The 26,219-nt window shown below is 35.9% G+C and overlaps 3 long non-coding RNA genes and 1 pseudogene across 4 annotated transcripts; all 4 read right to left on the bottom strand.

Moving 5' to 3' along the window:
- The window catches only part of LOC113271927, a 170,324-nt pseudogene extending 144,354 nt beyond the window's left edge, over positions 1-25,970 (bottom strand).
- LOC113274690 lies at positions 10,266-11,523 on the bottom strand. Its single transcript, XR_003323155.1, has 4 exons — positions 11,435-11,523; positions 11,265-11,340; positions 10,804-11,066; positions 10,266-10,586 (listed from the first exon to the last, which is right to left on the bottom strand). It is a non-coding gene; the product is annotated as an uncharacterized LOC113274690 (long non-coding RNA).
- LOC113274689 lies at positions 16,520-18,845 on the bottom strand. 2 transcript variants are annotated; one of them, XR_003323154.1, is made up of 3 exons: positions 18,794-18,845; positions 17,481-18,667; positions 16,520-16,779 (listed from the first exon to the last, which is right to left on the bottom strand). It is a non-coding gene; the product is annotated as an uncharacterized LOC113274689 (long non-coding RNA). The 2 variants fall into 2 exon arrangements; XR_003323153.1 differs by lacking the exon at positions 18,794-18,845 and having other exon boundaries at positions 17,481-18,763.
- LOC113274693 lies at positions 19,424-20,256 on the bottom strand. Its single transcript, XR_003323157.1, has 3 exons — positions 20,092-20,256; positions 19,577-19,629; positions 19,424-19,452 (listed from the first exon to the last, which is right to left on the bottom strand). It is a non-coding gene; the product is annotated as an uncharacterized LOC113274693 (long non-coding RNA).
- Positions 25,971-26,219: the final 249 nt, after the last annotated feature.

The raw sequence follows: 26,219 nt of genomic DNA on the forward strand, positions 1-26,219 counted from the left end.
CCTGATTATACCGTGAGAGTACTTGGACGATTCCAAAGATCAATATCCAAGATCAATCAAGTCGTATCCACTTTGATTGATTTACGCGCAACCTGATATTTCAAGTATAATGATAAGCAATATAATGCGAAAAAATAAATAACAAAGACACCAGATGTTTTTGTTAACGAGGAAACTGCAAATGCATTAAAAACCATGGTATGTAGGCCAGATTTGAGCACCAAAATGTATTACGCCGCTACAAATTCTATCCTACTAAAAACTAACTTCAGACTCGAATATAGTTGAGACCGAATTAAAACGTCACAGTAATTTAGTTACAGTGGCGCTCCTTACGCCTCTTGAATCTCGCAAGACTCCGCGCAATTGATTACCTTAGCTGACGTCCTTTACTAACTAAGAGTTACTTCAACTCAATTGAAGACTTTGACCCAATCTGCCAGCCACAGATAATCCTAAATGTGATTTCATTTTTGATAAAAGATAAGGGTGATATAGAAAATCGTTTTCAATAGACAAAGTCTAGCAAATATCAAAATCCGGTACTTACGACTCTAAAGAGAATCCTAGATTATTATTCACCTCACAAGTAATTCTTACTCCGATTTCAACAAAGAAGCGTTACAAGGAATATACCCGTAGAATTACGAAGTTTGCGACGAAGAAACTTTGGCGATTTTTATGTATCTTTCCTGTTGGAGCTAAAGGCTCAACAATCAATAGCAAAATCAAGATACAAGAACTATTAAGATAAATATAGTTGGACCTTGCTTCACAAATCCCTAAGCTAAGTCTTTTAGTCGCTAAATCCTAGAAGGGTTTAAAGGAAAGGACGACTTTAGTTTACAACTAGGACACACAAGAATATTGTCGGGGATTCAAAGATCCCAGTTGCTTGAGATTTCCTTATATAGACTTCCAAGATCAAGGTTTCTTTAGATTTAAGCTACAGTAGATTTGTAACCAGGAAATCAATATTCACTGTTAGATGAGAACTTCACTTGAGATTAACATAACAAAATCTACACTCTGGTTATGATGAACCGCAACCGAACCGTGTACAAAGACTTATTCATGAAAGGTTAGCCGAAACTGGCCAGACGAACTATAACAATGTCTAATAGAAATAATTATTAATCTTGAGTCACAACCATAGGTTATAATGTAATCAAATATGTCTAATAGAAATAATTCTAATGCATCTAAAAATATTCGATAGGGTTCACGAGATAATATATCTTTTCCGGTTTGCATATTAGGTATGTGTACCATCATGGTTAACGATTCAACTTTTTAAGGGGTGTATACGGGGTATGAGTACCAAAAGTCGTTGTCGAACTATAACTACGCCGGTATGTGCACTGGTACATGTACTGCGCGTCCGGACTTATAATTGTTGCGCCAGTATGTAAGATGGTATGAATACTATCCTGTATTCAGATTTACAATAGTTTTATATCTCTTTAATAATCAATTTGAAACATTCCTGAATAACGTTAATGACGCATATCATTGTTCTAGGCTATTTTCAAATGACAATCTTGAATCACAATTTAGGTCATAAACAATAAATTGTTCTTAACGAAATTCATCAAGTGTGGACAAATGTTCTTAAGCTTAGTCATACATATTTCAAAAATAACTATAAAGATAAATTTGACTCGAAATTTTTGTTGTGCATGTAATAGTCCAATTAGTCATGCGACATAGTCTCATAGATAGAAGGTGAAAACTTGAGTAATAGGTGGTTTAGTCTTCACTTACCTCTTGTTGAAGAAGTTCTCCAAAAGCTTCGGTTGATCTTCATCTTCAAACGGTAGAACGTAGTAATGTATGGTACTGAATTACATACTTTTATCCTAATCCGAGACTTGAATAAATGTAGACTAGATTGATTGATCAACTAAATTTGACAACATACTGGAGATAATAACACTTGTGAGTTAGACCGAGCAATGCTATTACAATCTCCCCCTTTGTCAAAACTATCAATACATATGGATTAAAAAACAAAGCTTCAAATCTGGAATCCATCATGTTGTGGTGATCCCTTACACTCAAAATTCAGAAAAACCATTAGAAAAAACTATCACCTTGAAAGAGTGAAAGCCACTTATTGTATCCTACTCTTGCTGGCACCTATGACCTGACGAATGTTTAGATATCCTACAGCCTGTTTTGGTTTGGATTATAAACAGATGTACCCCTATGTTTTCACCCGATTTAAGTAAGTACCCCCGTTTTTTTCACATTTACAAATATGCCTCTGTTGGATGTTTTCCATCCAAAAACGTTAGAAAAGTCAATTTCTCGTCACATGGTCAATTTATCGTGAGAAATTGATCCCACGTGTTTGTTTCCGAGATCAGAAAATCAGGCCACGTATATGTTTACCACGTGTACCACGTGCAAAGATCTCGGTCACACATCTGGGTCTAGGAGATCTCGTTGAAAATCAAGGGTTCAGATTTAGTGAAAACCAAACTCAGTCTCTTATTTTCTTCTTCTCTTTCTTTTATCCTATGTTCTTCTTCTTTTTTTCTCTGTCGAACTCTGTTCTTAAGAAGTGAGTTGTTTTCGTGTGAGTTATTTATAGAAACTTGTTAGTAAGTTGTTATGAAAGGGGAGATGTTTATTCTGTCGTTGAATTAGATCGGGAAGAAAAGAAAAAGATGATTTAGATATTGAATTGAGGTTAGGGTTTCTGGAATTAGGGTTCTTGTAGAACTGATGATGATAAAGTGACATTCTTGGATGAAGAGAAGAGGGGTTGTTGTTGATTTGATGAAATGAAGCTATTCTGATGCTGAATCGAAATCAGGTAACTTTGAGTTTTATTAATTCGGGAGTTTATTGTTTGATTTGATTGATTGGTGAGATGGGTTTCAGTAAAATTGGTTGTACTGAAAACGAAACTATGAATTGAAGATGAACCCGGATTTCATTTTAGTTGAATTTCAGTTTAATCGTGTTTGATTAGTAGTTCATTCAAGTAAGGGTTATCACTGAAACTTTGAAAATTTCTTGGATCATAGGATTTTTTTAATTCCCATTTTACCCCTATAAAAATAAGAAATCTTTGTAGGTTGATCCATAGGTGTTTTAAGATTCAGATTAGCAGTGATCTAGTACTTGTTCTGGGGCAGTGGCCAGTGAATTTTGATCTGGCATGCTGCAAAGGATGCACCATCATGAGGATTTAAGGTGTCTAAATGGGTGTGGCGTGGCTGGCACGACTCTTCAGCGTCATGTAAACTTATTTGACATCTATTTTGATGCCCGATATGCTTTTTGTTATTGTTAGGTGATTGCGGAAGTAGCAGAAGCGTCGATTGAAGATTATGAGACTGGCATGCAAGGTTGCAATGAAGCTGCAAAGATATGGATGCAGGTTAGATTATTGTTTTTTGTTGCTTAGAAGTTTAGATTTAATTGAGCTTTCAAAAATCATGTGTCGTACATGCTTCCCTGTTCTGCAAGAACCATGTGCTGCAATGTTGAACTGCATGACATCTTAACCTCAGTTGCACGTGGTTAAGATGTCATTTTGTTTGCTTGGTGGAGGTGTTGGAGCCCAAATATCAATAGTTGAGAAAAGTTTAAGGTTTTTTTATTTTTTTGTAGCATGCAAGTGAATGCTGCTTTCGGATATCATTTCTGCCAATTTTTGTAATACTACTATTATTCTACTGATTTGTCATATTTTTATGCTACTTTACTTCTATTAATCTCTACCTCTGATTTTGTTAAATCGCACCTTCATTTTACTGTCCGGAAAAACAACCATATTCTCAGGCTTGAAGGTTCTTCTAATAGGGGTCTTTACCTCGAGGTACTTTACTCCGTTGATTATGATTCATTAACATCGCCAGTCTGTGAAATTAAAGATGGTGATATTGAAATGGATTACCCAGCCACGTGGACAAAGCTTACGTGGCAGAATAGACGAGTTGGATAGTGAAGTGGACGATTTAATTGCTGACATGGAGGTTAACTATCCGTTAGCCGTTTTTTCAAAATAACGGTCAAAACAGGAGTACATTTATAAAAGTGAAAAAAACGGGGTACATTTGTATGCGCACAAAAAAATAGGTGTACATCTGCATTTCACCCTTTTGGTTTTGAGGCCAAATATCATTTTTTATAGCTGCTATCCTAGCAAAGTATTTTTCACTTTTGCTTTTCTTCACCAAGTTAGTGTCCACAACCTCTTGGAAAAAAGAAAAAAAAACAAACTGCACCAAGCAAAAAACCTAGAAAAAAGTAAAAACACGAGCCAAAAAAAACAACTTTTTGCGGTTCTAAATGCCTTGAAGTACTATTATCGGACTTCACACGTTTCTTAGCTAAAATTTGTATTCTTCCGATTGTACATTCCATACTTTCTGATTGATCAGCTGCTACTGACACAGAAGCAGTGAACGGCACATGATTGTGATTAACTTGAATTGTAAAAGCATCACTGGGTAGAGGTCCTTTGACCCTTAATTTAATGGCAGATAAGTTTAGCAGGAATTTTGTGAAGTGGGAAACCAGAAGTAGACCGCCACATTGTGCTCCTATTGTTTCAAACATCTCGGAATTCCAAAGAGAGAAAGGAACTCCAATCACTAAAACCCACTTTGCTGATATATCCACTATCTCATCTGGAGACAGTAGGTTCATGCTAGATGACCATGGGACAAATTGGAACTGATTGTTTTCAAAATCCCATGGTTCTTGCTTGAACAAATTCTGTCTTTCGTTAGTGTTTCTGATGCAGAATAAAGCTCGAGTAGAAGAAACTGGTTGGAGATGGAAATCACTTTCAAACTTGAATCTTTCGCTCATGGCTTCCTACTCCTTCCCATGAATAAATATGACTCTTGGATTTAATAACAACCATCATTAAAGAGTCTGCAGTTTTCGTTTTCATGAATTGTAGATGATGATACTTTCTGAGGACTGTATGTCGGACAGATCTTGCAGGAGCGTAGACGGCCTGTAAGATGAAGTGTACACTCCCTGGTAATATTATAGTCGGCTAGAATTTTTCCATCTTCCAACTGTTTACCAGCATATATCAAACGTTGATTTTCTGGCAGCATTCCTTCCCTGTCTTGAACCTTAGACTTAAGGCTCTCAACAGTGTCTGAACTCTCAACCCTCAAGGTAATGGTCTTGCCAGTCAGGGTATTAACAAAGATCTGCATCTGTATGTATATCGAATTGAATGAAAAAGCATCTATATGTAATCACTATATTGAATTGAATGAAAAAAATATTGATCAACAACATACAATCAAAGGATAACATACATATGCACATAAAATCACATGATATCTAGAAACAAGAAATATTGATCTAATGAGTTTAATCAACTCCTGCATATATATCATCCAAAAGCAAAATAAGTTAACCAGATAAGTTTTGAATCAACCAAAAGAAAGAAAAAAAATTACACGAAAGCAGATAAAGGATCGAGATAGTAAACCATAGATGATTACCTTGAAAGGGAGTTGAGAAGTATTCGTTGATTTCTGAAAACCAAGTTTGATGCGTTTTGAACTCTCAGGCCGAGAGTCTTAAATAAAACTGCTATTTAACCGCTAAACAACTCCACCAGGGACAGGCATATAGCTAACCCTGCCAAATATGAAACGAATGAAGAAACAGAGCAAAACATACAATGAGACAAGTTTTTGTTTCTATTTTTCAGATTGGAGTTATATGTTTCTCAGAGTTATTTCCTTATGATGCAGGGTTACAGGATTAAACATAAACTAAGCACAAAAACTCTATCATTTTCATCGTTTTCTTCTTCGTTTAATCAACTGTCCTGTAAAACATCGAAACCTTAAATATAGAACCCTAAACTGGCAAACTAAGAAAAGAAAAGATAAACATGATCAGAGAAGATAACCCTTATCTAAATACGACGTAAATTCTAAAACTAACTGTAAACGTGAAACGAAAGTCCACAAACTTCAAATAAATAAAACACTCTACTTGGGCGTCTACTTGCACACTCGAGCCACTTTTGGATCTCGGGCCTCCAACAAGGTCAAGACCAATTGTTCTACTTCATCACCTTTAGACCGAGTCAGCATGAATGAGGTAATTTGTTACCTACAGGTAGTAATTAAAGAAAATTCGAAGGTAAATTGTTTAAAAATTGGGAAATGGTATTTGAGAAATCTTTTAGAAAGGTAAGTGTATAAAAACTCTTCCTCCCATGGTAAGCAAGGAGGAATCGTCCAAGATGAGACTCTCTGTATAATTTTTCAAGCTGCGCATGAAATGTGATCTTCTTATAGATTAGACCTCAGCTTTTATGAAGTAGCTTGTGAAATTATATAGAGAGTCGCATCATGGAAGCTCTTGCAACTGTTGGATTGTATCGATCAACAATTCAAGCAGCTGGATTTCTGTCTCAACCTGAGGACTATTGTTGGGAAAAAGTAACATTTCCCAAGTCGAGGAGATCGACTAGAGCAGCATATTTGATAGAAGTAACCCATGAAAACTCTATCAAATATGCTGCTCGAGCCGATCTCAACAAAACTGATCAGGACTACTGCTTGAAAGAAGTAACCCATGAGAACTTAAAAAAAAATTTATCTTGTGAAGAGGAATAAGCAATGAGTCCCATCTCCGAGTTGTATAGCTCTTATAGGCTGTCTACGCTGTAAATTAGGAATCTGAGAGTAGGTAAAGTTTCTATTCCCGCTCATTCAAGTTTTGAAAATAATATGTTTGTAGGTTCAATGAATAATTTTTTATAGCAAGTCCAATTCCGGCAAAACAATAAATTTTTCACAAAATAAATTCCTGTTTCCGAATATAGTGGGATACCGATGATAGAATCATCCGTGTCGTAGCAACAACAGCCATACTTCTGTTCTGTCAATGCGTCTGCGAATGAAGTGCAGCCTTAAAGACAAAAACAAATGATTTTGGTTGATTTTAGGGCTTTAGTTTCCAAGTCATCACCTAATAAACTTCACCGTTGTGGACTTTAGTACTGGTATATTCCATGCTAAATAAAGACGAATTATATGATCAAATCTAATTGAATCTAATCGGGTTTTTAAAATTTGATGAAAATCTCTTTTACTGGATTATTTATTTTTTTAATTGACTTTCCAAAATTAAGATGGCCAAACAAGGATATATTATTATTCATTGATATTGATAGACTAGGGTGGTTCATTATTGTTTTTTCTGATCAGTTCCTCTTTATTCTTTGGTTTCCAAAGATATGAATGACTTGGACAAATGGAAAGAAAAAAATAATCACAAATACATAAGCCCTAACAATGACCGATTGTACACTCCCACATTTTTGTATTGGACTTTTATCATGCTAATAAAACTATTCTAGCATGTATAACAAGATTCAGGATATTCAAGTTTGCTACTGCATATGAAACTGTAGATACAGAAATATTACCATAATTAGGCGATACATAAATATCGCATTACCATAATTGCGCGATTCAAGAAGACTAGTCAAACGCGAAAGATAGGATCGCTTCAAGGGGGTCGGCAGAAAACCCTAATGAGTCAATATAGAGGTAAGCGATGACGTCATAGTAAAGCTATGCGAAGAAAAGGTTGACTTCCCCGTATCAGAGCGAACACAATTGCATGAAGATTAAAAGAAGGGAAATTATGTGCATGCCCAGAAAAAATAATATTCTCATTGTCAGGCCCACAATTAATTTTTAGTTCTGTGACACCCATAATTATATGAAATTATTAAAAATGTCTGCATGACGGATTATGCATCCCCATGACGGGTTATGCATCAGGGGTATTGACAACGCAACTTGGATATAACATATCTAAAAATCCGCGCCTTGGAATTTTATAAATTTTACATCGTTGGAAATATTTTTAAAAGAGTTACGCAACGAGTACAAACAAGAATATCAAAATTTTGTTTTTCAACGAAAAATCGGAAATGATCATCATTTTAGGCAAAATTTTCGAAAATTTGATACATAACCATTATACAGCCACCAAAAAAAGATGCATAATACATTCTGCAGACGCATAACGAATTATGCAACCATTTTCTCGACTAACATAACATATTATGCATCTATAACAAGTTATGTAGCCATTTTTTTTGTTGATTTTAGTGCGTACATAAAAAGATGGATGCATAATGCATTATGCATCCATATTTACGGATGCATAACAGATTATGCATCCATTTTCATGACTGCATAACCTGTTATGTAGATATTATTGTAGGTGCATGACAAGTTATGCAACCTTATTTTTGTTGGTTTCAATACTAACAAATATTATCTGCACAGCGTGTTATGCAACCGTTTTCTGGACTGCATAACAAGTTATGCAAAAAAAAAAAAACTGCATAACGTGTTATCCAACTATTTTCGGGATTGCATAACAAGTTATATATGCAACAAATTTACCCGAACAGCTAGCTTCGTTGTTGCCATTTCCTTTCATTCTCTATCGGCTATTGAACATCACCACAGCCTGCACAGCTCGAGCCTGTATTTAACCATGATCCGCAGACACTAAACAGACCAACACCAGCAACGGCCCCTTATTTGTCTCTCAATTTCTAGTAAACATCGTCCACCATTTCTTTAGCCTCTGTGTACAGCATCACATCCCACTCATTTGTATAATCCTAGTGGACCTGACGTGCTTGATCTCAGCTCTTTATATTTAGTTCCTTTTTTTTGAAATCAAGTATTTTTTTGCCAAAAAAAAAGTGAATACCCATGAAAGTTTAGTCCTTTTTTTCTTTGTTTCAGACTTTGATGAAAAAAACAGAAAGAAAAAGACCAGTTTTTTTTCAAGTACTTTGAATGAATGGAACCTAGAGAAGGAGGAGGAGGAATAAACATAAACCCACATTCAAAATCAAGATGAAAACAGACCCAGATTGTTGAAATGGAAGAAAACCATAATCATAAAGCAGCATCAAAAGTTAAAGATCTCAATATAGTAGTAGCAGGGGATCAGAAGATGATCAGCAGCAAGGAAGTTTAAAGAAACAATTAGCACCAAAAAGAAGTTCAAATAAAGATAGACATACTAAAGTTGATGGTAGAGGCAGAAGAATAAGGATGTCATCTTTGATATTAGCTCCAAAAGTACCTTACTGGTAGCGATTCTTTGTTCTTCATCTTCATCCAAAGAGGGTAACCCAAATTAGGCTAAAACCACCATGTTTCTGTTTTTCAGAGAAAATCCTTAAATGGGTTTGTAAAACAAGGTTTGATAATCATAGATCTACAGCTAAAACTTGTTTTCCAATGAAGTAATTTCGTATTTTATGAAATCAGATCGGATTCGGAGATCGAGGAGAAAGAGAGAAGAAGAAGAGTACGATAAACATATAAAATCTCACGATTAAATTTAATTTCAATAATTTTGGGTCCGGGAATAATTTTTTCCTAGAAAATGGGTGAGCGCCTTTAAATTTCAGGACGTGGGTTTCACAGTGGAAGAAATTGGAAAAATGGGTCTCCCTGTAGTTTTCACTTAAAAGAATTAATGGGTGAAGAGTAGGTTTTACTGGTTGTCTTTTCACTATGTAATACTCCCTCCCTTTCTGAAAAAGTGTTACTTTTACCTTTTCATTTTAACCTAAAAATAAGTCAAATTAAAAATATAAAATTAACACTTTTCCAGAAACGGAGGTAGTATTAGTTGTACTCCACTACCTAAAGTCCTACATAAGGACCAAGAGGGCGTTGTAAACAAGGTTAAGATCTTTTCTAGCCCGAGGATTGTCTAGAAGAGAAGGTCGTGTGAGTTCCAAAACTAGGGATTTCACATAGCCTACATTGTAACAACATCATGTTCCTGATAATAATAATAGGTATACCTATGTTCTAATCACTACAAGGAAGCCGTCCTTTGACAACACGGAAAAACCGTTGTCGAAACCGTACGACAATGTTTTCCAGAGGTTGTTGAATAGGGGGTTGTTAAAAGTTTCTTGGCTTCGACAACAGCTGTTCTCCATTGCAAGAAACGTTGTCATACATGACCCAATGACAACAGCTTTTTTCCACTGTAAGATCTTGTCTCAACAACATTAACAAAACGTTGTCGAAATATTTTTAGATTGAAAAAAAAAATCACAATATATCAAACATGAAATTTTTATATATAAATTTTCTTCCTCAAAATGAAATTCACTTCTTTACATTAAATCAGTATTCGTAATAGATCACAAACAATAGACAAGGTCAACGAATCCCAGCAGCGTAAGATGACTTCCAGACAACGAATATTCAGAAGACGATCACTCAAGGCTTGAAAGCAAGGGACAATCTGAACCTGGGAGCCTTATCCAAGGCCTTGGTGTCAAACTCACCAGTGAGTGTCACGAGGACTTGAGTTTGAGCTCGTGTAGCATGAGAGCAGCAAACTTCCCACGGTTGCTGAGCCTGTACTTCGCAGATGTGAAGGGATCAACTGCATACAAACCTCCTACTGTGATGGTATTCTCATTAGTGGAGAACTTCCTGCAGACCTCTGCCACACCAGAAGTCCTCTTCAAAGCATCAAGACGGCACATATGAGCAGTTATAGTATGTCCCTTATCAGACCTAAAAATAAAAACCAAAGAAAAGGTCATGCAAAGTGCTACAGAGTAAAACATTCCCATAATCCAATAACCCAAACGACCAAAACCCAAATGATCATGGAAGTAATGCACCTCTACATACAACAGAACAAAAATACATGGCAGATGTAGTATATGTATATCAGATAATGACATAGATTTTGCGCACATAATTGTTTTAAAGAAAGTTAACTTGGTACCTTGCCAGAGTTGAAGTGGGCAGCTTAAATGAAGCAATTGCTTTTGTTGCAGGCATAATCTCCACTGACATGGTTCTTACAGTTACTCACTAAGTGCACTAACTCCCTTGGCGGCACCCTTAACAATAACCGGATGAGCTTCTGCAACTTCAGCAACGGCTTGAGCTTGAAAGGAAGCATCTTTTCCAATCCTTCTACCCAGAACAAACACAACATGTTCTGGCTTATGTATCGTACAATTTGCAAAGCTCACTGAATAATGTCTGGCAAGAACAAGCAAAATAGGATGACACAATGTTTATCAGAAAATCCAGAAACATAGGCAGAAAGCCCAAGAGCTAAAATTCAAATACCAACAAACTTTAACTCCACAGAAAAAAAAAGTTTGTGTAGACTATAATTCCTAAATAAAAGCACAAACACAAAAAGGTTGGAACAAAGTGTTCAAAATAAAAACATACCTCTGTTCCTAGGCCTGTCAAGGCTATTGCCATGTTATTCTTTGCGATATCAAAGTTCGGAGACACAACCAAACACCTAATCACAGAACACAAAAAGTGAGTCGCATCTTAAGTGATACATGCTACACGTAACATACTAGCAGGTGCACACACTTAGATATATAAACTACCTTTCATAGCAAGGAATAGCCAACTCCAGATTTCCACGGTTCTTATAAATTACACCCATGTTACAATATGCTTCAGCATACATAGGACGTTGTTGTCAGCATTGTTGTGACAGCTTAGAGCATAAGTACAAACCAATAGAAAGAGAACACGTGCTACAGAGGAAGAGATAATACAGCATAGTGAGGGTCTATGTTAAGAGCTTCAAAATACTTCTGCCTTCCCCAATGAGTGCTGCCAGCAATCTTTAAACCAGTACCAGGATCTGTTAAAATTTTTCTCTTCTTTTCAGAAATAGAACTTGATCTCCATCTGCAGCGTGCCTGCACCACTGCCAGCATCTTCCATTCTGCTATACAGTTCAACGACCACATCTCCTATTTTTCCTGGTCATCTAATTTATTCACCCACTGTATGCAATCACATTTGAGGTCCACAGCAACCTCCAACTCATCACCGTTTTACTCTCCTTGTACATCTGAAGTCACATTGCAGATGAGAACCCCCAAAACACCATCGTTGTTGCTGTAAGAATCTTGACGAAATCCAAGTTTAGTTTCTCCCGATTGAATTCCAAAATGATAAGAAGCCAAGGCACTTAGTGTACTCCCAAGCAGCCTGTACTCCCTTGGTCATTAAACGCACAAATGAGCTTAGAAATTCAATCATCTCGTGTGTACTCTTCTCTTGAGATGGAAACAGAGAAGATGCTAATACACCACAAATGAAATGTGGTTGAGACTGCCACGTTCATTCACCTAGTAGTGGGCCTTCAGGTGCATGTGCTCACAAAGAAAATTCAGTCTTCGGCGATTTCCTGTTTTACGAGATACGAAATATAAACGAAACTCGCTTCTTAGATTTGGAATTTTGGATCTATGCATTTTGTTTACTTGGTTGTCTGGGTAGAGAGATTGAGAGAGAAACTGAGAGGAAGTGGTGGAGAGGAGATAGAATGAAAGATAAAGTGAAATTTGGGAAGGGTAATAAAATGGGTTTTATTTCTGATAGAAAATCTCAAGGAATATTAACGGCAGAAGATCTATGGAAGAGTAGTGTGTCGAGATGAAAACCGTTGTTTTGAGGGCATTAGGATTCAACAATGGTTTTTAAGACTTACAGTGCGTTTGGATACACATCCAGAAGTAATTTTTTGACTTATAGAAGTCAAAAAGCAAGAAGTCAGTTTGGGTGTAGAATTTCATAATGACTTTCAGAAGTAGAAAACTCGACTTTTGTGAAGCAAAAAATCTGGACTTCTGACTTCTGCTTCTGGAGAAACACTTCTGACTTCTACTTCTGCATCCAAACTGGCTAGCATCTCCAACATGACTCTCTTCACCTCCTATTTTGAAGGCCACATAGGATTTTATCACATTTTGAGAAAAAAACGGCTCCAATGGAATCCTCTAGAGATAATATGAAGCTGATGTGGGAAGCGGTTATCATTACATCCTTTACATGATCCTCAGGATTTAAAGGATCTCTTCTAGGATGAAGAATCCTAATCAGCAATTTCATTCTAAAATACATAGTAAAACGGTTAAGCTTTAAAAGTACAAAATTTTGACAAATATTCTTGATACATGTGTACTAATTATTCACTTAAAACCTAACCCGTTGGAGAAGGTATCTTTCCCCCTCCTAAAATTAGGGAATTTCAATGTTAAAATATCTTCAAGAGAAAAACACGTAGGAAAGACCCTGAGGACCCGTTGGAGATGCTCTTAGAGTTGTCGAAAGCCCACGTTTCGACAACGTTTTGCAAAACATTGTCTTGTGTCGGTTGTCAATGGCCAATTTTCTTGTAGTGAATCTTCCATGTCTTGATTATTCATAATAATAATAATAATAGGGTGTAGTTATGGCTTTTACGGTAGCTACATTTTGGTACTAGAAAACCACTTGGGGGAGTAAGAGGATTTATGCTCACCCGTTGAGTTGTTGAGAAAATGGTTCAAGTTTGTTATCTTTATTGTTTGTTTGCTCCTGAAAACTTCTTACCATCCCGTTTTCTCAACAACAGTGTTGAATGACCATCTATCTTCCAGTTTTATCACATTTCAAGCTCTCTATCATCTTTGAATTTTAGATTTGGACCTTGGGTGAAGATTTCTAGTATTTTCAAGTTTCTTTAAATGTTGATAACGCAAATATCGAGATATCTACTGATTTTAAAATTAAATGAAATGGTATCAAGATGTAAGATTTCCTAAATCACTGTTGTTGATAAGCTTTGTTTTGCTTTGATAACTCATAAAGTTTTGTTTTAAAAGGTGGTACCAATAACTTGATAGTAAAGCAGTGGCGGGAACGACATCACGAGCTCAAAATATGGCAGTGAAGCAAAGAAGCAGAAAGATGGAGGAAAGGAGAAGACGGCTGAACTACAGAAACATAAGCGAGGGAGAGGAATGTCAAGTGCGAGATCAATCGAAGAAACACGATGATGAGGAGCATCAAAGACGAAACCACCAGAGGGAAAATGTTGAAGAGCGAAGAAAGCAAAATATACAGGAAGAGATGAAAACATAACTACTCGCACCATTCGCAAAACAGGAAAACCACGTTATGACGCGAAAAAACTCTTCTATATCCCGAGAGCATGCTAAATATTTACACTGCAACTCAATCACATACACTCAACAAGAAGTATCACAGAATTTCATGAGAGCATGTTGGACATGATTCATAAGCGCGATTACAATAACAAAGAAATGCACATTGTAGAGAAAAGTTCGCATATCGAGGAGTGGGAAAAACAGATTATTGCATTCACTACAGCAGAAGCTCCTGGTGGAGGGGAATCACATACAGAACCTTTAGTCGTTACCTTAACCATTGGACCACATTCAGAGAAGGCAAAAAATAACAACTAAAAGGCGACAAATTGAGTGATAGATTAAATTTAGTAGATACATGAAGTTCTGTGGACATATTCTTCTACCACACGTTCAAGAGTATTGGATATACTGATTCAGACCCCATCCCATCAGCTTATCACATTCATGGTTCCAGTGGAGTCGCATCAAAACCTAAGGGAGAAATTACAGTATGTGTTTTGGTTAGGCAGCTGAAGACGGAGATAATTTTCAATGTTGTATGGCGCACCAAGGTTTGCATAAACACTAACATCGTGATAGAGACTTCACATCTAACCTCAATAAGATGTTCACAATGGTAGCTTCTTCAGAAATGCTGGACATTGATATTTCTGCCTCTTCTCCGTCTTCTCCAGCGAAGGGAACGTTGAACTTGACTAACTAACTTGAAATGATAGACGAAATACCCTTTAAGATACAAAAACTTCTCTTTATTTTAGACATCTATAGGACCAACTGCTAGGAACATGCCACCACGTATTTTCTTTGTTAAATCCTTACATAATTTGGGTCAAAGCTCATTGTACGACGAAATTTCATTAACTTGTTAGAGATATTAAGGTCCTAAACGACTTTTGACAATCAAAAGAACTTCGAATTGAAGGTCACGGTTGCATCAACAACATTTCATTAAGATCGCTAGACGGTGGAGTTTGGTATCTAGGATCATGCTCATTTTTTTTGTAGGAATATAGAATCTTATAAGAATAACTTGTCACCAAAATATTAGCTTTGTATTCATTGTCTTTTGAATTTTTGGTGAAAAACAGCTCAGCTCATGTGAGATAATGTACATATAAGAGTGCATGGCTCCTCCCTCATTCATTAAGTAGATATATTAATTAGAGGAGGTCAACAACCAAATTCTCGAACGAATCAAATGTAATTGTAAAGTTTTTAATAACACAAATTTTTCAACAATAAAAAAAAAATAATAATTCTGTCCCTTAAAAGGCCTTGATAAAATTTGCTCTCACATTAAACGGTGATGAAAGTCTCGTTTTTTATTGGTCGAAATAGACCTTTTCTAATGTAGAAGCTATGGTGAGGACACTTGGCGAAACTCTATTGGTTGCAATATTTAAAATTGGATTACACTTGTTTACATCAGGTACTTAACTGTTCGTTAGTAACGCGCGTCTACAAAAAAGTAGGTGGACAACACTTCTGTCAAAGTCTTAGCCTAAATTATTTAGTTACACCAAGTTTACACTAATACTTAACTGTACCTTAGTAAATATGGACAATACTTAGGTCAAAACTTTGAAAAATTTAACCAAAACATCGAGTTTCGAGTTATAACTCCGAGTTTCTTTAGATTTAATTTTCACAATCGCGATTTCATAAAAATATTCACTTGAGCGGAGAAACCAAGGAAGTGAGTTGCTGCTATCGTTTACGGATGATCAAAGGAGTCGAATGAAGAGATAAAGGAGTTGAATGAAGATATTTTACAAAATTTATTCAGGTATTGGCTGTGTGTTGGATTTGGAGGTGCAAATAAACCTTTTCTTGAAGATCTTTCGAGCGAATTCAGGTAGAATTCAACTCCATTACGGAAAAAAAAACTAAACTTTGTATTTTAATTTGTTCTTTTTTTGAGAAAAACCAAAATAGTAATTCAGATACAATTCAATTTCTCCTACTGGACTAAAACCTAAATTTTGAATTTTGATTTGTTTTTTTTCAGAAAAAACCAAAATTTACTATTTGGGTTTGTAATTTTAGGGTTTTGAAATTCTGGGTTTGTTTGTTTCATGTGGGTGTGTATTTGATTTATTTTTTGTCTCAATAATCCTGTTAATCTTGTGGGTGTGTATTTGATGAATCTCACATGTGAATTTTGCAATACACTAGTACAAAAAGCTCTTTTAGTCACGGTATATCACCGTGACCAAAGGTATACGGTCACGGTATTTCATTTCTGAAAAACCGTGACCAAAGCCTGCGAGGCCAAAAGTGTGTTTATATGGTCTCGTTAATTCACCGTGACCAAAATTCCTTCAAGCCGTGTCCAAATTTGTTCATTGTTCCCGGATTACATCTCACACCGTGTCCAAATTTGCTCATTGGTCTCGTTTTAGATTTTAACCCGTGACAAGTTCTTATGTTGGTCAGGCATCTGATGTACATTAAAAAAGAAATTTGACAAAGCAATAGCCAACAATAAACTGAACATAGATTCCAAATCAAACAATATATTTATAAAGTGAAATTTCCCGTCTGAAATTACAAAGTAAATAGATTTTGAGTGCAATTTAAGAGCCTTCCAGTTCCTCAATATTCCATAAATACGTACAATATACTATTAGCACAAACAAACAAGAAATAGATGAAAATATCTCTATAAAATGCTGAAAGTACTTGAATTAGTAAGATATCCAAAAACTCTAGTTTGAATTCAAGTTTGTTGCTGGTGAGATGTGGAAGACATCAAAAGATCGTAAACTCTTTACTTCTGCCACCTGAAATTCACAGCAATATGTCATCAAGCTAGAGCAAAACTACGACCACTCAAAATTTAAGATGAACTAAGAGCAGTCGAAATTAAAGATGAACTACATGATCTAGAATGCAAACATTACTGCAGTAGCAGTGAACTATCACTCCGAGCAAAATTAAAGGTGAACTACATGACCGAGAATGCAAACATAACTGCAGTAGAAGTGAACTATCACTCGTGGCATCCACAAAGAACCAAGTTAGGAAAAAACAGAAAATTCTTAAAATTGAATGTCGAATAAATACATCTTGGATGTGTGTGTATGTATATATATATGCCCTCACTTTTTGAAAGCAAAAACTTCTTTCTTTTATTGGGTCAATTCAAAATGAAAACCGTACTATTAATGAAACTAGCAGGTAATCGGACGGATGACCTACCTACCACCTAGTGTCATTAAGAGATATCTGTCATATCATTGAAAACAGTCAAGTGCATGACAAACTTACTTAAATTCCCGAGGATATTATCCCCACATTGCACTGAGAAAAATTTACTAGTTTATTACCAACTAAATAGAGAACAAGAGAAGACTAAAGGTACCAGATGCAATATCGAAAGAAGCAGTGAGTAATGAAATGATTAACAGTTATCCTAAATTTCTAAAATGAACACCAAATTTGCTTTAAAAATGAGATGAGAAAACAACAAATCGGGATATACCTGTGAGCCTGTGGCACTCCAACTAGGTACTTCACAAGCGTCTTATAAACACCAGTTGCACTGCCAAGCTGGGCTAGTTGTCTTCGTCTTCTTCAGTAACTCTTACATTTTCTGAGAAATAATGTTGAACTGCTAGATCTGTAGCTTATTTTCCTATAAAATTTGAAGGAATTTTTTCTTCTGTAGATCGACCAAATAGTTCTAAAACTATTAAACAAAAATGTACCAGTGAGCTTCATATGCTTATGCTTCAAATGTATCACAATGATAGAAGAGAAAGGGGTAAGTTAGCACGTAAAAAATGTTCAAATACCCATAAACTTTCAAGAAAAATGGGAAGAAAAGTCACCTCTGCAAAGAACAGGGATAGGCTTATTTAGGCTATTCCCTGAAGTACTAAGAGTAGAATCAAGCAAGATGTGTCAACCACCAACTGCCTTTGAAAATTAATAGTAACAACTGTCGAGTGCTAGTTCTGATACTATATCGAAGGAAGGACCATAATCCATCTCAATGCGAGTACTGACAGGCAAAGTCCACGATATTCAAATAGCTCATCCCAAGTATATAACCATAAATAAATGAACAAACATATTAAGAACTAACAACATCTACTATTAACACAAAAGAGGTCACGATAAATCAACCCACGAATTCGAATTAGTTTCTGCGACATGGTCTAATAATGCAGACTTGCTTGCTGAATGTTAAAGAAATTAGGAAGTATTGTGAGGGAAAAATATCAACTCGCTACGTGGCGCAAGATTAGGAGTCGAAGTACCCTACTAAAATGTAACAAAATACACTATGTATACCCAACCATTTAGTCTTATCCCATCTAGTCATCCTTAGGGGCATATATGTAATTTAATGTAACCACCTACCCTATAAAACAGAAAGAGAAATAGGTTAGTAGGGATGGTCGGATAGCCAAGGCTATTCCCCTCTATCTCATCTGGCCTCCATAGGTCTTCTTCTTCCCAAGAGATCCATGAGAGCCTCTCCAATGGAGATCTTGTAAACACCTCACAACATAGTGAAATCCGTGGATGTAGGTCACAATTGACCGAACCACGTAAAAAGATCTATCTCCCTTTACATTTCTGCACTTTATCTTCTTTCATGTGTGTTAATGTATGTTTTGATGGTGAAGATCATCATGGGTGTAGGCATCAGAAAAGATGCAGCTACAAGTATTAGAGTTGAATTAGTTTCTGGGACATGGTCTAATTATGCAGAAAATAGGTAGTCTTGATGTTGAAAGCAACAAAATTATCATGAATTTTTTTCCATAACAAGTCTAAGTATTTTACTTCAAAAGAGCACCAGTTTCATGGCCTGTATCCAAGATTGCTGGTCAAAGCCGTGCTCCAATCCCGAAAATGCTAATAATATTTTGTCCTCTCTGTGCTCATTATTTTACTTGGTTCTCCTGCAACTTTGGTGATTTTACAAGCCTGTGTTCCTTCGTGTACATGTTACAAAATAGAAAATTATGAGCTGAAGGATTGTTAATATAGTTCGTTTTTCGATAGTTGTAGAATGCTACTGTCTGTCATGTATGTTCTTTTAGGGATAAAAATTAAGACCGTACCAGTCATGAAAGTATAGACGAAAAAATCTATATCCAATATATTAAAAACTATTTCCCCATATTTTAGTCAGGAGCATTATCTATAGTATGCTATGAAATATAAGTGACTTATTTTCAAACTCATGAGTTGATCTATGAGTTTCAAAACAGGCAATACTACTACTAGCATGAGAATTATCTCCATGGGAAGTTCAACAAGTATAGTTCTGAATCTTCTGATCAATACCAAAGTTTCAAAATTACCTAACCTAAATTTTACGGCAAAGGTTTACACAAATTTCATATGGACGAAAGATTCCTTAGATCCCTTCTCTGTGCACTCTGACTAGCAACTTCAAGATAATTCTAACCCCTGCTTCGAATCCAGGTGAGAATAACCTATCCATTAAGTTAGATAAACAGAAACTCAAATATCAAATTTAACGAAAGTGAATCTTTAAAGGTTAGACATATGTCAGACCTAAAAGAAAAAGATGGGCTGGATTGAAGATTCAGAGCTTACCGTGTTACAAGAAGTTACGATCAAGAAGACTCCACTGAGTAACCAACGATATCCTTTGAATAAAATAAATAGAAACGATTCAATCCCAACAATTTGAATGCAAAAATTCAATCGTTAATGATAATTGAGCGATCCTAAAATAAGTTCAATAGTTTCTAAATAAATAAATTAACAATCCGAAATTCACTGATAATGAAAATGCAAAATCAACATTAACCACCCAAATACAGTAAATCACAGCAGAAACAGGAGGAACGACATGCTTTACATATATTCAACGTTGATAAACATATATTCCCAATAATTCTCTATCAAAAAATCTTCGGACTTTAGTGATTCCTAATAATTCCCTACCAACAAATCATACAATGTTGCCAGGAGAATCCAATATTCCCATTCCACCATGTACAGCCTAAATTATAATGTCATGATATGCAGCAGGTAACCAAAACCCTAAGAAAACAAACAATCTTGGTTTGCTAGATTCATAAATCAAGGATAAAAATCGAACTTACCACCATGAAACTGTACCCCTTTCTCTGATAGGGTTTCTCTGTTAGGAAACTAATTTCTCCGGAACAAATAAAAATGGGGAAATCAGGGGAAGAGGAAGAGGAAATAGAAAATGGGGAATCGGAAGAAAAAAAAAAAAAAAAAACGGAATTGGTGGGGAAACTGGGGTGTGCTTTCTCCAATCTTCACTCCCACAATTACAGGACGCAGTCGGGAATACGGGGATTGAGATTAACCAACCACCAGATTCACCCCGATTTTTTCTCCTACATGATCGTAAAGGGGAAAGAAGGAGATAAAGATTTACATCGTAGTTTCAGTTAGATCGTGTATTTTATGTACACCAGGAAGGTCAAGTTTATACTTGTAATGATTTAGCCACGCGTCCCTTATATTCCGAGACCATTGAATCTCTACAATCCGGAGACACGTTCACACAGATCCCGAGACGAAAGACATGATGAATGGTTACGGTATCTCCAAACACCGTATCAAAAAGACCTTTAGTCACATTTCTAGCTTAAACCGTGACAACGTCAACCGAGACCATAACCCCTTATTCTACTGGTGATATCTGATAGGCTAGGTGTGACTAACTTGGATCCAGTGAGGTCCACCCATCATTATTTTTTCCTTGGTAGGTTGTTATATCTCCTTCTCTCACAATCAATATGTAAACTGAGACAAGTCTGTGAACCTGATTATACCGTGAGAGTACTTGGACGATTCCAAAGATCAATATCCAAGATCAATCAAGTCGTATCCACTTTGATTGATTTACGCGCAACCTGATATTTCAAGTATAATGATAAGCAATATAATGCGAAAAAATAAATAACAAAGACACCAGATGTTTTTGTTAACGAGGAAACTGCAAATGCATTAAAAACCATGGTATGTAGGCCAGATTTGAGCACCAAAATGTATTACGCCGCTACAAATTCTATCCTACAAAACTAACTTCAGACTCGAATATAGTTGAGACCGAATTAAAACGTCACAGTAATTTAGTTACAGTGGCGCTCCTTACGCCTCTTGAATCTCGCAAGACTCCGCGCAATTGATTACCTTAGCTGACGTCCTTTACTAACTAAGAGTTACTTCAACTCAATTGAAGACTTTGACCCAATCTGCCAGCCACAGATAATCCTAAATGTGATTTCATTTTTGATAAAAGATAAGGGTGATATAGAAAATCGTTTTCAATAGACAAAGTCTAGCAAATATCAAAATCCGGTACTTACGACTCTAAAGAGAATCCTAGATTATTATTCACCTCACAAGTAATTCTTACTCCGATTTCAACAAAGAAGCGTTACAAGGAATATACCCGTAGAATTACGAAGTTTGCGAGAAGAAACTTTGGCGATTTTTATGTATCTTTCCTGTTGGAGCTAAAGGCTCAACAATCAATAGCAAAATCAAGATACAAGAACTATTAAGATAAATATAGTTGGACCTTGCTTCACAAATCCCTAAGCTAAGTCTTTTAGTCGCTAAATCCTAGAAGGGTTTAAAGGAAAGGACGACTTTAGTTTACAACTAGGACACACAAGAATATTGTCGGGGATTCAAAGATCCCAGTTGCTTGAGATTTCCTTATATAGACTTCCAAGATCAAGGTTTCTTTAGATTTAAGCTACAGTAGATTTGTAACCAGGAAATCAATATTCACTGTTAGATGAGAACTTCACTTGAGATTAACATAACAAAATCTACACTCTGGTTATGATGAACCGCAACCGAACCGTGTACAAAGACTTATTCATGAAAGGTTAGCCGAAACTGGCCAGACGAACTATAACAATGTCTAATAGAAATAATTATTAATCTTGAGTCACAACCATAGGTTATAATGTAATCAAATATGTCTAATAGAAATAATTCTAATGCATCTAAAAATATTCGATAGGGTTCACGAGATAATATATCTTTTCCGGTTTGCATATTAGGTATGTGTACCATCATGGTTAACGATTCAACTTTTTAAGGGGTGTATACGGGGTATGAGTACCAAAAGTCGTTGTCGAACTATAACTACGCCGGTATGTGCACTGGTACATGTACTGCGCGTCCGGACTTATAATTGTTGCGCCAGTATGTAAGATGGTATGAATACTATCCTGTATTCAGATTTACAATAGTTTTATATCTCTTTAATAATCAATTTGAAACATTCCTGAATAACGTTAATGACGCATATCATTGTTCTAGGCTATTTTCAAATGACAATCTTGAATCACAATTTAGGTCATAAACAATAAATTGTTCTTAACGAAATTCATCAAGTGTGGACAAATGTTCTTAAGCTTAGTCATACATATTTCAAAAATAACTATAAAGATAAATTTGACTCGAAATTTTTGTTGTGCATGTAATAGTCCAATTAGTCATGCGACATAGTCTCATAGATAGAAGGTGAAAACTTGAGTAATAGGTGGTTTAGTCTTCACTTACCTCTTGTTGAAGAAGTTCTCCAAAAGCTTCGGTTGATCTTCATCTTCAAACGGTAGAACGTAGTAATGTATGGTACTGAATTACATACTTTTATCCTAATCCGAGACTTGAATAAATGTAGACTAGATTGATTGATCAACTAAATTTGACAACATACTGGAGATAATAACACTTGTGAGTTAGACCGAGCAATGCTATTACAATCTCCCCCTTTGTCAAAACTATCAATACATATGGATTAAAAAACAAAGCTTCAAATCTGGAATCCATCATGTTGTGGTGATCCCTTACACTCAAAATTCAGAAAAACCATTAGAAAAAACTATCACCTTGAAAGAGTGAAAGCCACTTATTGTATCCTACTCTGCTGGCACCTATGACTGACGAATGTTTAGATATCCTACAGCCTGTTTTGGTTTGGATTATAAACAGATGTACCCCTATGTTTTCACCGATTTAAGTAAGTACCCCCGTTTTTTCACATTTACAAATATGCCTCTGTTGGATGTTTTCCATCCAAAAACGTTAGAAAAGTCAATTTCTCGTCACATGGTCAATTTATCGTGAGAAATTGATCCCACGTGTTTGTTTCCGAGATCAGAAAATCAGGCCACGTATATGTTTACCACGTGTACCACGTGCAAAGATCTCGGTCACACATCTGGGTCTAGGAGATCTCGTTGAAAATCAAGGGTTCAGATTTAGTGAAAACCAAACTCAGTCTCTTATTTTCTTCTTCTCTTTCTTTTATCCTATGTTCTTCTTCTTTTTTTCTCTGTCGAACTCTGTTCTTAAGAAGTGAGTTGTTTTCGTGTGAGTTATTTATAGAAACTTGTTAGTAAGTTGTTATGAAAGGGGAGATGTTTATTCTGTCGTTGAATTAGATCGGGAAGAAAAGAAAAAGATGATTTAGATATTGAATTGAGGTTAGGGTTTCTGGAATTAGGGTTCTTGTAGAACTGATGATGATAAAGTGACATTCTTGGATGAAGAGAAGAGGGGTTGTTGTTGATTTGATGAAATGAAGCTATTCTGATGCTGAATCGAAATCAGGTAACTTTGAGTTTTATTAATTCGGGAGTTTATTGTTTGATTTGATTGATTGGTGAGATGGGTTTCAGTAAAATTGGTTGTACTGAAAACGAAACTATGAATTGAAGATGAACCCGGATTTCATTTTAGTTGAATTTCAGTTTAATCGTGTTTGATTAGTAGTTCATTCAAGTAAGGGTTATCACTGAAACTTTGAAAATTTCTTGGATCATAGGATTTTTTTAATTCCCATTTTACCCCTATAAAAATAAGAAATCTTTGTAGGTTGATCCATAGGTGTTTTAAGATTCAGATTAGCAGTGATCTAGTACTTGTTCTGGGGCAGTGGCCAGTGAATTTTGATCTGGCATGCTGCAAAGGATGCACCATCATGAGGATTTAAGGTGTCTAAATGGGTGTGGCGTGGCTGGCACGACTCTTCAGCGTCATGTAAACTTATTTGACATCTATTTTGATGCCCGATATGCTTTTTGTTATTGTTAGGTGATTGCGGAAGTAGCAGAAGCGTCGATTGAAGATTATGAGACTGGCATGCAAGGTTGCAATGAAGCTGCAAAGATATGGATGCAGGTTAGATTATTGTTTTTTGTTGCTTAGAAGTTTAGATTTAATTGAGCTTTCAAAAATCATGTGTCGTACATGCTTCCCTGTTCTGCAAGAACCATGTGCTGCAATGTTGAACTGCATGACATCTTAACCTCAGTTGCACGTGGTTAAGATGTCATTTTGTTTGCTTGGTGGAGGTGTTGGAGCCCAAATATCAATAGTTGAGAAAAGTTTAAGGTTTTTTTATTTTTTTGTAGCATGCAAGTGAATGCTGCTTTCGGATATCATTTCTGCCAATTTTTGTAATACTACTATTATTCTACTGATTTGTCATATTTTTATGCTACTTTACTTCTATTAATCTCTACCTCTGATTTTGTTAAATCGCACCTTCATTTTACTGTCCGGAAAAACAACCATATTCTCAGGCTTGAAGGTTCTTCTAATAGGGGTCTTTACCTCGAGGTACTTTACTCCGTTGATTATGATTCATTAACATCGCCAGTCTGTGAAATTAAAGATGGTGATATTGAAATGGATTACCCAGCCACGTGGACAAAGCTTACGTGGCAGAATAGACGAGTTGGATAGTGAAGTGGACGATTTAATTGCTGACATGGAGGTTAACTATCCGTTAGCCGTTTTTTCAAAATAACGGTCAAAACAGGAGTACATTTATAAAAGTGAAAAAAACGGGGTACATTTGTATGCGCACAAAAAAATAGGTGTACATCTGCATTTCACCCTTTTGGTTTTGAGGCCAAATATCATTTTTTATAGCTGCTATCCTAGCAAAGTATTTTTCACTTTTGCTTTTTCATCACCAAGTTAGTGTCCACAACCTCTTGGAAAAAAGAAAAAAAAACAAACTGCACCAAGCAAAAAACCTAGAAAAAAAAAAAACACGAGCCAAAAAAAACAACTTTTTGCGGTTCTAAATGCCTTGAAGTACTTTATCGGACTTCACACGTTTCTTAGCTAAAATTTGTATTCTTCCGATTGTACATTCCATACTTTCTGATTGATCAGCTGCTACTGACACAGAAGCAGTGAACGGCACATGATTGTGATTAACTTGAATTGTAAAAGCATCACTGGGTAGAGGTCCTTTGACCCTTAATTTAATGGCAGATAAGTTTAGCAGGAATTTTGTGAAGTGGGAAACCAGAAGTAGACCGCCACATTGTGCTCCTATTGTTTCAAACATCTCGGAATTCCAAAGAGAGAAAGGAACTCCAATCACTAAAACCCACTTTGCTGATATATCCACTATCTCATCTGGAGACAGTAGGTTCATGCTAGATGACCATGGGACAAATTGGAACTGATTGTTTTCAAAATCCCATGGTTCTTGCTTGAACAAATTCTGTCTTTCGTTAGTGTTTCTGATGCAGAATAAAGCTCGAGTAGAAGAAACTGGTTGGAGATGGAAATCACTTTCAAACTTGAATCTTTCGCTCATGGCTGCTCCTACTCCTTCCCATGAATAAATATGACTCTTGGATTTAATAACAACCATCATTAAAGAGTCTGCAGTTTTGTTTTCATGAATTGTAGATGATGATACTTTCTGAGGACTGTATGTCGGACAGATCTTGCAGGAGCGTAGACGGCCTGTAAGATGAAGTGTACACTCCCTGGTAATATTATAGTCGGCTAGAATTTTTCCATCTTCCAACTGTTTACCAGCATATATCAAACGTTGATTTTCTGGCAGCATTCCTTCCCTGTCTTGAACCTTAGACTTAAGGCTCTCAACAGTGTCTGAACTCTCAACCCTCAAGGTAATGATCTTGCCAGTCAGGGTATTAACAAAGATCTGCATCTGTATGTATATCGAATTGAATGAAAAAGCATCTATATGTGTATCACTATATTGAATTGAATGAAAAAAATATTGATCAACAACATACAATCAAAGGATAACATACATATGCACATAAAATCACATGATATCTAGAAACAAGAAATATTGATCTAATGAGTTTAATCAACTCCTGCATATATATATCATCCAAAAGCAAAATAAGTTAACCAGATAAGTTTTGAATCAACCAAAAAAAAAAAAATTACA

This window comes from Papaver somniferum, chromosome 4 (genome assembly GCF_003573695.1).
Source record: "Papaver somniferum cultivar HN1 chromosome 4, ASM357369v1, whole genome shotgun sequence".
NCBI lineage: Eukaryota > Viridiplantae > Streptophyta > Magnoliopsida > Ranunculales > Papaveraceae > Papaver > Papaver somniferum.